This window comes from Lissotriton helveticus, chromosome 10 (genome assembly GCF_964261635.1).
Source record: "Lissotriton helveticus chromosome 10, aLisHel1.1, whole genome shotgun sequence".
In the NCBI taxonomy this organism is placed as follows: domain Eukaryota; kingdom Metazoa; phylum Chordata; class Amphibia; order Caudata; family Salamandridae; genus Lissotriton; species Lissotriton helveticus.
Window position 1 is genome coordinate 359,021,587 of NC_136071.1, and position 15,176 is coordinate 359,036,762.

Consider the following 15,176-nt stretch of genomic DNA (forward strand, 5'->3'; position numbering starts at 1 on the left):
TAAGACACCTGTTAGCCCTTCCCTCCAGTACCCCGCTTCTTCCTTTAAGACTTGACATGGGGATTAGGCCAATCGATGAGGAGCTAGCCTTAAAACCATTAAGGTACTGGCGCCGGCTCTGGGCCACACCAGAGCTGATTCATTACAGACAGGAGCTCAGAGAAATACTCTCCAGTGTGAGCGCATGTAAAATTCCCTGGCTTACCTTTATTAAGGAGGAACTTACAAGGCTGGGATTTCCTGTCTTATGGGCTGATCCTGAGAGGGGCTGTAAAGAGATTACGCGCAGCATGCTCGCGAAGGCATTTCGTGCAGAGAATCTGAATGCGGCCATGTGCAATCCCAAGAATGGCTCTAGAACTGCTTCCTTCCTTATGGTCAAAGACTCCTACCACTTTGAACGATTCCTAGATGACATTTACCCAGCTTTAGCCAGAAAATTGTATGTACAATGGAGGCATGGAGTACTACCTGTACGAGCCTTTACTAGTCACTGGTCTACTCCTGCCCCGGAAAAATGTCCTCTCTGTGAATGTGATAGCGAATCTGAGATATATGTCCTTTTTTTTGTCCTGCATACCATAAACCCAGGAAGCATTGGCCCGTTCCCTTGTGTAAAAATCTTGGTTTCCGGCAATGTACACATGCACTTAGAGTTTTAAAGACTGACACATCCGGACCCATCGTTTTTGCTGTTTCACATTTCCTGGTAGCCATGTGGCGTATCCCCACAGTTTTAATTACCCATGGCTAAGTTAGACATATAAGTCAAGTGACTAATCCTGCTGTGTTTAGTCTTTTTATCAGAAACGTATTTATTGCTCTAGTTTTTAATGTAATCTGTAAAGTCTTTTGCTATGTCTAACTGTGAATGTCACCCAAGTATATGATTGCCATACGTTTTTATCTGTGCTTTTATGGTATTTTACCGAAATAGAGATCTTATGATGATGGAACTTCAACAATATTTTGATGGTTCGATGAGTGGATTGGGCCTACAGCAAAGTTATTTTGTGGCAAGTGTGTAATCATAAACTTTTGCCATCTGATCTTTGGAAGTTGTGTTCTTGCCCAAGATTAACAGACTTTGGATATGGAGGGAAACATAAGCATCTTGCCGTTAGGCTTTTTCTATAGACATTTACAAAATGGCCAGGCTCTGACCCCTTTATCGTGGGCACAAGTTCCTACTCAGGCAGAAGATACAAACATTCCATGTAACAATTGTTTCGTACTTCTGACGGTTCTCAATGGTATGGACTGACGCTATCAGCATTTTGGTGATTTGAAATGTGCTCATAGATGGCCCAGATCCCTTAGAGAAAGGCCTAAATTAGACTCTCAGGTAAATGATACCACTGCTGCCTTATTTCCTTCTTGTAGCCAGGTACTTGAGGTTACACAGTCTGTTAATCCAGCCACCATCACTACCTTCCTCAGCCCTATGATTGACAGGAGCTCAGGTCCCCTCCTGAAATTGATTTGTTGGAATATGTAAGGTCTGATGACCAAGTTGGACAATGAGGATTGGCTTACTTAAATCAAATTATTTGCCTTTATCCTGGTTCAAGAAACCTGGTGTTTGGAACTTCTCACCTGGGACAGTTATAAGTTTTTGTGTTCCAGCCCATAGATCCAATAGGGGAAGAGCAAGTGGAGGTTTTATGATTTTCGTTCATATGACTTTCCATTATTCATGTGGCTATAAAACATGTGGGCTTACAAATGCTATGGGTTGTGCATTCTAACAAATTTCATTTTGGGGTCATTCATTTTTATAATGTGGTTGGCCCTTCCTGCAGCACTTGCAATTTAGATTATCTGCTTTATACTGTGCAATGTTTACGTAGAAGGTCTTTTTTCATTGTTTAATCATTTTAATTGAGGGGATTTTAATGCCAAATTGGGCTCCAACCACACTGTACTTCAGCCATTCTAGGCCTACCAGGAGGATTATATGTTTTTCTCTTCTTATCGAAGGGGTGAAAAGCTATATAAGTACTTACTTGAATTTGGGTTGTATAACGCAATAGAATTGCAGGGAGACAGTGACTCTGATACACTCACTGTTACTGTGAGGGGTCGGGTACAATCATAGCCTATATCTTTGTCTCTCCCACTATGAGCCTGTCAGCTTGATCAGTAGTTATTTCATTAAGTGCTTTTGGTGACCCCATTAAGCTTTCTATTAATTTACAAGTGATTACTCACCCGTCTGGGTATTACCTAAAGTGATCATGGGCTAAGGATCCGGTGGCAGGACTTTTCAAGACTTCTTGGTGCACTGATCAAATCTAATGTATTCCTATTTATGGGACATCTTTTCTCGTTAAACCAGTCTAGTGATACAATTATTCTAGCTTTCAACGCCCAGTGCTTGTTTAGAACAAATCCAACCCTGGTTGGTTTAATGAGGGTGACTAACAAACAGCTTCAGGAAGTTATTAAATCTGTCCCTAAAGGACAGGGTGAAAATGGCTGCTTGTTGAGTTGCACATAAAAAAGCCATTTGTACCAGAAAGCTGGCGGCATAACAAGAAAAGTGGAATAAGCTTGCTGCAGCTACCGCAGTAAAGGGCACTTGTGGTTTCTGTAAAATCATCAATCAACCTAAAATTACTGAAGCTCACAATAATGGATTAAGGACAAATCAGTGCAGAGCTGTGGATTAAACATGTTAAAGCCATTTATTCTTAGTCAGACTTTACAGCTTGCAGCCATATAGAATTACCACCATCTTTCCCACTGGATATTAGACTTGACTTATCTGAGGTGTTTGAGGCGATGTGTCAGTCCATCAAGGAAGGCCCCCGGGCCTGATGGGGTTCTAATGGATTTCTATAAGGAGCACATTAAGTTTTAGGCACCTGTTATCACCAATATGGTTAACAGTGCCATTATCTTCGGCCTCCCGAGGTCTTGGCATATGGCCGTGATCATTCCTCTATATAGAAAAGGCTGTAGACAAGATCCCTGTTGTTATAGGCCAATCTCTTTGTTACATTCTATGGTCAAAATAATTGGGCATATCATCCTTAGCAGGATTGAGAGCTGGGCTGGCTTTAACCAAGCGATTTCGCCTGGGCAATATGGGCTGAGGGAGGGACTCGCTATCCTAGTGCAATGCATTACCTTCTACTTAATTATTAACAAATATACAACAGTCAAAAAGGGGGAGGGGCACTGTTCCTTTCTTTTATGTATTGAAGCAGTGCCATTGACAGAATTAATCATAGTAAATTATTGAAAATCCTGCTAGACCTGGAGCCTGATTATGACTAGGTGATTTTCTCACAGGCTTTAAACTGTGGGGGTAAGTGCCACAGTAAGCTATGGACCAGAAGGTGAATGCACTGATCCCTTTGATTTGCAGCGAAGTGAACTCCAAGGCTGTGTCCTAGCACCCATCTAATTTCTTCTTTATATAAATGGTTTAAACAACCGCCTGCAATTTTCAAGGAAGGATTTGCCCAAGATGAAGTCCACCTCAGTACCAGTCCTGCTTTCTGCAGACAATGCTGTCTGATGTCTCGCACCCTCAATGGTTTGAGGAGCCTAATCGATAGTTTTGTTGACTGTTTAGACAACTTAGATTTGGAAACTAATATTTCTAAAACTAAATATGTGATATGTGGCTCCCCAGTAGTTAAAGTTGGCCCCTTCTGTATCAAGAGTAGGCGTGTTATGAAGGCTACTAAATTTCTATACTTAGGAATTACATCTGATTCCAAATCGGTATGCACCTGTTACAACGCATTCGTTACTCCGCGCTACCATTACAACGCGACTTTTATAACGCATACCATTACAACGCATTGCGCTGGGGGGCGCTATAGGATAGGGAATGGTATAATTTACTATCCAACACCTTCCCTAGGGTCCACGGGGACTGGAGTTAGAATAGTAAATTATACTTACCACTATCCAGCACCCCAAAGCGCTATGCGTTGTAATGGTATGCGTTGTAATGGTCGCGTTGTAATGGTAGGTAGTTGTAACGGTATGCGGAGTAACGTCATACATCCTCCAAATCTGATGGATGGCCTGTGTATCAATCAAAATAAGCTATATTCGACAATACATGTTATAAAGGCATTGAGCATGAAGTACTGATTAAAAGAATAAAACAATGAGTTAAGATATTATGAAAATGTGGACAAATAGTCATCAATACATCCTAATACATTATGAAAAAACAAATTCCTGTGAGGGAGAGCAGCAACATGGGTATTATCAAATGGTACCTAAGGCATTAAGATCTTTAAAAAACACCACAGCTCAGTAGTAGTGTACTGATTTCACATCCACAAGTGGCGTGGTTCCAGGTTCAATTAGTCGCAGTCAGTGATTGAGACGTTATAGTCCACATCCATCTCAGGAACTTTGCTATCGGGATTTCATAGCGGGGTGATGAATCAGAACGCAAAATTCTCAGGGTGACACTACTTGAACTGATACCCATGTTCCAGCATAGGTGGGGCAGACAAACAATACATATGAGTAGGTTTCTTCTTGATCAAGACGTATAGGCCATTTCTTGTCGCCTAACGTGGTCTATTTGATGGTAAAATACTTTATTGATAGGCTGCCCACTCTAAATTGAAAATAAAGTTTGCTGTCAAAGGGCTTTAAAATTGCATCCCAGTAATGTTCGAGGTTCGGCCAGGGTTTGAATGGTAAAAAGCTCCACGTCAACGTTGTACAGTCACTTTTCCTGTTTACATTTCATTCGATCAAATCCCAATATCTTCCGTGCATTATGTCTCTTGATGGGAACTGGGTGCTAATTGAGGTTTTCCACAGGTGCGACAGACCCATACTGGCCAAGGCACCTCTAATATCACGTAGCCACGTATTTGTGGAAATGATCAATCTCGATGATATCTCTAAGACCTTCTGAAAAAGTAGCCAGTTCCGGCGTACACCAAATTCTACGCCAGTATAAGTTAGGGCATTACCTAGCTAAGTCTACCAGTGCTTTCCAGCCTAGATCATTTAGCAAGGGTAGCACAGGAGTACTTTGTGGTAGGTTTGTGATGACTTCGAAGAACCTAATCTCCGATATGGCTAACTGTGTAAGTTTCTCAAAGCCCCATAATTCTGCCCCGTACAAAACTGAGCTACTACCTTAGCATTATAATTCTGCTGCATCTGACTAACAGGCTTGGTCAGGGATGTTTTAAATTCATTACTTAAAACACCAGCTAATTGACAGTGCTTCAATGTCATGGTATCAATGTGTGACCTCCATCTCATTTCCTTCTGCAGGGTGATATCTAAATAGGTAAATGCATCTACCCGCTCAAGGTATGACTCATCGACAATAATGCTACCCTTAAATGATTGTGTGCTGGTTAAAAGTCATAAGCTTAGTCTTTCCTGAGTTGATTTTTAGGCCTCGTAGAGAGTAGAATTCTTCAAAACGTCGCAGCGCACGCTGTAACCTACTAGGAGTTTTTGAGATAATAAGCGTGGCGTCTGCGAACATTAAAATTGGAATCTTTTTCCTGCTAAAACTGGTGCATCAGTTGGGACAGTAGTTAACAATTTAGCAACTCCATTAACAAAAAGAGAAAATAGTGTGGGCGCCATTACCCACCCTTGACAGACTCCCTTCTCAACAGGACAGGGGTCTGTTTTATTCCCCTGTGGTCCCCAACGTATTTGTGCAAAGTTTTTCTCGTGTAGGCAGACAATAAGGGAAAGCAGATCAGTGGGCTTCCCCAAATCCTGTCGCACCACCAAAAGTTTGTTAAGTGAGGCCAGGTTTAAAGCTGACTTATGGTCAACAAAAGCAGCATATATGCTTCCCTTGCCAAAAACTACGGTCCACCAGTATATTAGAATGAATCGAAAGACCTGGTCTATGGTACTGATATGCGCTCGAAAACCCACCTAAAGCGGGGTTAGGATGTCATTGTCATCTATCCACTCTTGAGCTTTTGCCAGGACAAGTCGGGCTACCACCTTTGGGATCGAATCATTAAGGCTTATTGCCCTATAGTTTCCTGGCAAAGACTTGTCCCCTTTTTTGAATACTGGGATGATCTCCCCCACAGCCAGGTATCTGGAATGGAAGTGCCATGGGCAATGGAGTTTGCTAGTAACATTATATACCTGCTCCATTTGGCCTTATCGTGCAAAAAATATCTGCAGGAATACTGTTAATGACTGACACTCTCCCCCCTGTGATGGCACCAAGGGCAGCACTTACGTCCACCAAGTCAAATACATTATCGATTAAATATAAGTGAGTCCGGAACAGCTCACAAACCTCTACATTATTGTTTGCATATTGTATGGCAAAATGATTGACCAAGGTATCAGGGTCTACGTGGTTTTGCAGGGGCAATGAAACTCCATCCCTAACACATTTTACCAGGTTCAAAAATTAAGGAGGGAATCCTCCATCTCTGCTAGGGTATTCTCTACGTCACTGGCAATAGTGAAAAAAGTATCCTGTTTTTCTAAAATCATGGGCTATTTAACTCCTTGCGTGCTGCCGTCGGCCGTTGGCCAACGGCAGCACTACCTCGCTAGTGCTGCCGTCGGCCAATGGCCGACGCGGCCCCACCCATTTTGCGGAAGTGCCTTACTCCCGCGAAATCGCGGCCGCCGCAAAGGGGTTAAGTCGCTGCATATCATTTGTGATTTGCAAATCACTGGTGGTGAATGGATTATGGGTTTGTTTTGGTTCATATAATTTCCTGAATTCAAATGCTGAGAATAGTGGATTGGGATCACTCTCCACACGGTCCAGCATTACCATATCCTCGAGGGTATGCCATTGTTTTAAACTAATTAAAAGATAGTCAATGCGGCCGTTGTTGAACGTGTCAGTCCCTTGCCTATCAGATATGGTTCTGCTACTGGCCGCCCTTAAGCCGTTTTCTAAACAAGTAGATTTAAGTTGAATAGCTACTTCTGTCCGTCTTTTGATTGGAGATATTTCAGGACATGGGATACCCCACAGCGCATCTTCCTCCCCTGCCAGGTCATTTTCCTCACTGTCAAGAGGCTCTAAAGTCGAATTAAAGGCCCCCGCTATAACAACAGAAGCGGCCCAAGAAAGATTATCTGGGAGTTCACTTAAGGCCAATATAGTTTAGGACCTCCACCCCGCTATGTCCTTTTGCATATACGTTGTAAATATCGATGTTACCATAGGGGCCAGTCTCCAACCGAATGGCAAGAATGTCATTACTCTCGGTCTGGAGTACCTGTATTTGAAGGCCAATGTCCTGACGGAACCATATTGTTAACCCACCCCGAAGGAAAACCCTTGCCACTATGAATATCTGGAATATAATAGTTTAAATACCCTGGGTGATGAACTGGTTCTACTGACATAGGGGCCAATTAGGATGGTGGATGGAAAGCGTCCGGACTGCCAGTCTCGAGGGAAATGACCGTCCGACCGCACCGTGGGGAAACCGGCGGTGCTAATAGGATTCCCCTCCAGCTAAACCCGACCGCGGCGGACGGATGTCTCCAAAGACCGCCGACCTTGGACGGAACCATAGAAAAAACGACCGCCTCGGACGGAGTGGCCGCGGTAACAGGCCCAACCGCCTGGGTCCATGGCGGTCGGGTCCGTGCGGTGGCTCTTGTGGCAATGCTTTCCCTCCCCGTTGTGTTGCTTCCGCCATCTATGAGATGGAGGTGTTTCCGCTGCGCTGTTCTGGTTTGTTTGTGACATCGTAATATTGCGGACGGTTGGGACGTCATTCCGCACGGCGGTGAGCCTGGATTGGCTCCGTCCGCCGTGGTGTCTAGTGTGTTCCCGTGGCGGTTCACGTTTTTACGCGGCGGACGGTAAATGTGCCCAGTTCCCCTTCCTAATATGGCAGACGGAAGGCCCGCTGCTGGTGGACGATGAGGTGCATTTTCCGCCACCTCCAGCCCAGCGGTCATGCATCCGTCCACCATCCTAATCGGCCCCCAAGTTTCCTGGAAAGCGCATGTCATACCTTTTGACGAAGGTGTGCCAGTCAGGGGAAACACCCTTAGACCTCAGCTGATAAAAGTGCTATTCTATGTGATGTTGGATGTAAATCTAATATCATCCTACCCCTGTGATCTACGGTCCCTGGTCTACAACCCACCTAACTCTTCACCTTAGTGGGGCAACAAGTCTCCAGGGAAGATTTTACTTCTGGGTGGGAGACAATAAACTCACTGATGTATGCTGGCTTGGTGACCTGGGTACGAACAATGGCGGGAGTGAGAGACCTTCAATCTATCTCTCGTAGAGGTGACGCACCAATATGGGATGTTATGGGATGGGCTAGATTTGTCTTTAAAACCGTTTCCGGAGGATTATATTTAAGATGAATGTTGGTTCTGGTGAGGTGTTGGGTACGGATATCAAAGGCCACCAGATTCTCAACAAGCGTAAGTGTAATAACATCAAGGGCAGCGCCCAGATGAGAGTATCTTTTAGCCCCCATAATGTCATTCCTTATTACAGACCGGCACCCTCTCGCCTGCTGGATCCAATGAATGCACTTATTTATTAGGGATTCTTCATCCTGTACTATTCGTCTCATATCTGGGGTCCTAACGACAGTTTGCGTAGCTAGAGTCATCTTTGCCTGATGATAAACGGGACCTAGTGGGGGGGCTAGGGCCTCAATAGGTTTAAAAGATTGTTGGAGGCCTGCCCTATTTTGAGCTACCTCACTAGATTGTCTAGGATCTGGGAGATCGTCTTTAGCACACATAGTTATATTTTCTCTACCAACTCTACTCATGCTATGTCTTGTGGGACACTCAGATAGCTGTCTTACATTGACCACCCAACCCCTCCCACCCCCGTTTGTTAGATATGCAATTTGGATGGGATCCCAATTGTGTATTTACATGTTGCACGTATATAAGTACCTTGCTTAGAGAATCAGAGAAGCTGCCAACAGTTACTTTAAGAGCTCTAATTTCCTGCACTAGATCTATTATTTGCAGGGTTAGTAATCTTTGAGAGGGTGCCTCAATTAACATGGCATTTGTGTGGTTTGGTTGACTGTCTCTGCTATTTGTTTCTGGACTATTTGAGTGAAAGACTGGACGTAATACAGATTGAACATTCCTTGTGTGGCTTATACTAGCCTCCGTACCCTCATTTTGCACTTCACTTCCTGGGCTGGTATGGGTAACGGGTGGTTCTACATGGCCTTAGAGAGGAGAAAAACTATTGCTACTAGGAAAAACAGGCAGATTAGACATGGTCTCTTGCACTGTGAGGTCCCCGCTTATAGGTCTCTTGGGTGGTACGTTTGGAGCGTCAAGTGCCTGATTCCTGCTAACTGCCCTTTTAAACATAGCTGGTATACAGCCAGTATACATAGGGCTTCTAGGTATCTGTGACTTGGTGTACTTAGGCGAAGTATCGATGAACGTTGGATCAAGAAGACGCTCGCATTCGGATAATAAGCTGTCTATACAATCTAGTACCCCTCCCCCTGCATCTGGGCTTAGGGTCAGGGCTTTCTTCTTCACCTTCTTTTCACAAACGTCCCTCGATCCTCCCTCAGAAACTTTTCGCTTCCCCATTGCAATTCAGGTTGACAGCGAGGTAGAAAGAGGAAACTCAGCCAACAAGTAGCCCACAAGGGGAGACTAATAGTTATTCAAAGAGCCGCTATCTTAGCACAGTACCTTTTTCCTTGTTGTAGATGTCATGAATATTGAGACGTCAACCTCTGAGAAGAGATGTCAGGGGGGTGGTCCACCCCAGCCTCTTCAGGGCTATGACGGGTGTGGATGGGCCTGCCCTTGGCCCGGGTGCGGCCCGGGCGCGTCTTGCGCAGCGGGGGCTCACGTTTAACTTTATGCACCTCCGGGCACATCCGTGATGCTGCGTGGGCGTGGCAATGGAAGGGGAGTCTGGGGGATGCAGCCCCTGACCCTTGTTCCCGATGTTGCAACAGATGCATGTTTCACTATCTCATATTTTTATAGATATAAATGGAAATATTGTTATATTTTATTTCAAGCATGCCACTGCTCTCTGGCTACGTCATGCTAAATATATATACTACAAATAAACAGATCAGTAAAAACTGCGGAAACAGCTCATGCTGTGCTGTCTCCTGTACCCTGGGCAACAGTATGTTAACTTGGTGAGAATTAATCTGTCATAACCTGGACAGTGTAAACAAACTGTCATTATGCTATCTCTGTGTCTGGAGCAACAGTGCATTTTCCCCCTCAGTTTGTTTTTGTGACTTGCGATATGCAAATACTGTTGCCATCAAAACAGCTTCACGACCACACATGAAGTAGTTCCGCGCCATCCACCCTGTCTGACACAGAAGTACATTAAACAGTGATTGGTTATAACATTGGCTTGCTTGTTAGTGAGCTAAAATAATACACAGTCATCGATCAATCCTTTGAGAAGTAATCCAATGAACAAGGCTCTGGGATCTATTACACTAAAATATAAGTGCCCAATTTACAATGCCCTGATAAGAAATGCATTGAGCTAATTTGTGGCAATATCCATACACATTGCAACCATCTACAGAAGACGTTTATTCTGTAGTATGCATGAAAGTAGATTATTCTTTATTACAACCTCTGACTCAAGCGCATATTCCCCCAGCGATGTCACTTCCAGGTCTTTCCCAACTTTCATCAACATTTCAACCCAAATATTTTACAACTTGGAGTTGTACAAATAATCTGCTCAAAAGGTGGATTATTGCTTAATGGGGAAATGTGTATTGGCAGAACCATTCACCACACGTTTGACAAATGTTGTTCTCTAAACGATACTGTCAACAACTATTGCTCCAATTTCCGCTCCAGATGCCACTTTCAGAGCAGTCATAAGGACTTCAGATTACCTTTCAGTTCCATCACACACATCCTTGATTACTTCACTTCCATCCTCCCCTTACTGCTTTATTTTCAAACCACAAATATGTTTTGCCATCACTATCACTCCCTTCCATAGTGTCTCAACAAGATTCTCCATCTCTCCTTGATAAGGCTTGTTGGCTCAAGTCTCACACCTTCCACACCTTGCATTCTCAGGGTATTTCTCATCACTTGCACTGTTGGATTCCTTTCCAACCAAGCAATTCCTATGGGCTCAGTCGAAAAGTAATTCGATTCAGATTTCCGGATGGCTTACGGCGGGCTCGGAGAGCCTGTCTGCCATCTGGAAACCCATCAGTACTCACCCGGCCGCCTCTTTCACATGAGGCAGTACGATGGCAGTTTCCCACTGCCTTTTCGTGCCGGTCTTTCTGGCACGAAAAGGCAGTCGTAAACTGTCTTTGGGGGCCCCCAGTAGGGCCCCAATGAGTGTGAGGCCGCCAAATGGCGGCCTGTGGGGCACCTATGGTGCTTCCCTGTTGATCCTTGCACCCAGTGGCAGGCACCTTGGGCTGCCTGCCATCAGGTGCAGGGATGAACTGTACCTCTGCATTTAACAATACGAGCATGCATTTTGTTCGGAATGCATACTCCCATTGTGAAGTATACGAGTGCGACTGAACAGGGTTTGGGTGCATCGTACTTGCAGGGCATAACAGACGACAGTAGGTCAGTCGGTTACATTTCGGACATTGGAATTCGCCCCTTAATGTAAGAAAAACACTTTAAAATGTGTTTGACAGGTGCCATAATGACCATTGATTGATAATTAAAGTAAACAAACACAGAAAGGCTATGGTAAAAACGAATACAGATGATTTCATGCTAAATTCTAATTAAGAAACATGTCCAGGGCTTTTCACAACCTGCACAGGTATGTGTGTGGATATGTCCTCCTGTAACCCATAGGTATCATCTGATGTTGCACTCACCGCCAGTTCCTGGTGAGATACTCAGGTTGTAGTATGCATGAGCGTACTTTATTTAGTAATACAACCTCAGACTTCAGCACATCTGTTGCCTTCATGCCTGTTACAACTTCCACTCCAGGTCAAACCCAAAAATTCTAAACCTGCGAGCTGTACACAAAACCTGCTCTAAAGGTGGATGATATTTGAGGGGAAATTAGTGATGAGAAAACTAGAATACACCACGTCATATGTTTGAAGCCACACAAAGCCACCATGCGTGGCTTTGAATGGCTTAAAAAATATGGAGTAATGCAATACAGTGCAAATCGCTGTGTTGCATCACTCTGCGCAAGGGAGGCGTTCAATGGGCATTGTGTGGGTGTTCCCATGCAACTCCTATGGTTTTTAATGCATTCCTAGATTTACGAAACCTGGTAAACCTGGAAAGGTGCCAAAAAGATACGCCTCCCCAGGTGATGCATAGCAAGGAGAAATAGGTTTATTTCTCCTTGGTTTTTCCTCTTTCTATGTGTGTTGCATTCTTCAGCACGCATAGAAAGAGGCAAAAGCCTCTGAAGATTGTTTTTGTGAAGGAAGGTGACCCTTCCTGCATAAAAATAATCCTGCCTACAAAAGAGGCACCCTTCGTGCTCCCTCTCAGCACACATATCCACGGTGTGTTAAGTGGATCCACTCTTGTCCCCCCACTGACACCGAATGGATTCACTCTATTAAAAAAATCCCATATTTTGACCGGGCTAATAAACTTGTCAAGCGAACAACATTCTGGGAACTATGGGACAATTGGTTTAAGCTTTATGTTTCCAGTCTATCACATTGAGCATGTTATTTTTTAATCTATCTTTCTGCATCTTTCCCTCTCTTTGGTTCCCTTTTGTCTTTCTTTTTCTCCCACATTTCTGTCTATCTCCCTTTTTTAGGGGGGTCTTAGCACAAAGCATGTTTACATTTATTCTGAAACTTTATGGTCCAATGATTAACTGTATGCTACAAAGACTGCTTTGGTGCTGGGATCACCTTTTCTTTTCAGTACCTGTTTCAGAGGAGCCAGCTGTATTTACCAGCTGAGATGTATTGGTGCAGACCCGGGATACCTCCATCCGCCAGCCAAAATGGCGCCAGTGCAAGGGGAAAGGTCAGGAATGCACCGTATTGGATAAATAGGGTGCATCCCTGAACTTTCCTTGTGACGCAGGGCAGCTCAGCAAGGTGACATGCTGTGTTGCCCTGCGCCAAAAGGGTCATAAATATGCCCGTAGTGTGTGTGGGAGACGGGTATTGATCTGTTTGTATCTCGTTTCTGTCCATAGAGATGTATTAATCTCCATTGACTAATGTCAAGAGAATGTCAAGTTAATGTAATTATTCTTTCTTTTTGGCTTCAGAATCCTCAATTGCTGTCATGTGAGACTCTGCACCCCAATATATGGCCGATATACCCAAGTGCTAGAACGGCCCTTCGTCATTGAACCTATTAAATCTGAAGGCACTGGAGATGACAAAAGGTGAAGACCGCTGAGACTATCCATCCGACCAGCTCAGTTCCAGATCTCCACTAGTGCTGTTTTTACATTTTCTGTTGGAATTTTAAATCAATAAATATGCGAATACTCTAATTATTAGGCGTTAGTCCATTTAAACTTGCAAATTGTGCCTAAATATTATTCTTAAAACATGCATTTCTGATGTATCCTTTTGTCAAAAACGGTCTTATTCCAGGAGGCATAATAAGTCATTGCTGAGTTATAAAATTGCAAAGTAGTGGGTCAAAATAAATGCAGCAGTGGAGCTGTTGCGTGTTGAATTCGATTGGCCAGCCAGGAAAGTCCTGGCTCCATATTACAGAAGTACACCAGGGGAGCAATGAGCATGTGCACCTGCATTGTATGCCCCGGGAATCTTTGGTAGTACAAAAGGGGACGCAAATGCTTGTGCATTACCTTTTGTAATACATATAGTACTGTTGCACATGCGCCAGTGCTACCATTAGATGGCATTCCCTCATTTGCATGGGGATGTGTCCCCATGCAAATGAGGGAATCCCTTTGCCTCTGCACCTGCACCATATTACCGCCGTAGGCGCAGAAGCCAACATGCCTTCAGGAGGTGCAATGAAAGTGCGCCACAAAAGGTGGCGCACTTTCAGCGCACCTCCTAAAAGTAGCTCTCTGGAGGAATGAAAGAGGGCCCCATTGCCCCCCAGGACCCTGCCTGCAGGCGGGTGGAGTCACACACTGAACCCGCCTGCAAGGGAATCTTTAATCCCTCGTAAAAAAGTGCAGGCAAGTTGCTGCCTGCACAGAGAAACACAGAGCAGCTTTTAAACAGCTTCTCTGTATTTCTCTTGAATGTGGCAGCATGAGTTTGCGACTGCCCTGAGAGCAGCAAATTCAACATAATTGGTTGCATTTTCCCTGTTTGCACCAGGCACACTTGCTTAAATATGCGCTGTGACGCAAACATGAAAAGTGCATGCACACTATTACAGATAGAACGCACTTTACCTGTTTGTGCCGCAGCGCATGTTTGAGCAGGTGCGCGGGGTGCAAACAAGGAAAGTGCGCCCTATTAGGAAGAATGAGCTGCCCTCAGGACAACGATGAAATCACGCTGCCCCCAGGGCAGCGCATTCAAGAGAAGTACGGAGCAGATGTTTAAAAAACACTTTTAAGAAGGATTAGAGGTCCATTTGCCGGCAAGTACAGTCAGGGCCGGTTCTAGGATTTGGGAGGCCCTTGGCTAAAAGGGAATGTGCGAGGCCCTTCTAATGTAGATAAGTGGCCCCTTGCAAGGAGACCATTCACAGACACTGTGGGAGGCCTATTTTCCAGCATTTTGTCGCTCCCCACAGTTTTAACTTTGAGCCCACAAGCATTTCTCCCACCTTCAGTCCGATAGGTGTGAGAATTGCTTGTGGGCTAAAAGTTAAAACTATGGGGGCGCCAAAATGATGGACAATGGGCCTCCCACAGTGTCTGTGAATGGGTCTCCTTTCAATTGAAGGGAGCGTCTCCCTCACTTATGTATCCAGATACCATCCCTGAGAGGCCAAGGGAGGGGGCCCCTCCATTTCAAAGAAAGGTGACACCTTTTTTTTTAATGGATCGCCAGGGAACGGACAGGACACATCACCAGTGCGTGGCCCTATGCTGGTGGGCTGAGTACGAGGCCCTGGGCAGCTGCCCATGATTAGCGCCGGCCCTGAGTACAGTGAATGACTGTACCTGTCTGCAAGTGGATGTCTGTGGGGGTCCATGGGACCCTCTTTCATCCCTTGAGAGGGCAGCGTGCCATCTTTTTTTAGTGTGCTTTCATTGTGCCTCCTGATGGTATGTTTACACATTTGCCATGCACCGATTCAAA

At 44.6% G+C, this 15,176-nt stretch overlaps 1 long non-coding RNA gene across 1 annotated transcript in view; it reads left to right on the forward strand.

Annotated features, from left to right (window-relative positions):
• The window catches only part of LOC144785199 (uncharacterized), a 106,093-nt gene extending 92,664 nt beyond the window's left edge, over window positions 1-13,429 (forward strand). The window contains exon 3 of the long non-coding RNA XR_013601808.1: window positions 13,199-13,429. This is a non-coding gene — a long non-coding RNA (uncharacterized LOC144785199). The remainder of the gene's footprint in view (window positions 1-13,198) is intronic.
• The last annotated feature ends 1,747 nt before the right edge of the window (window positions 13,430-15,176 follow it).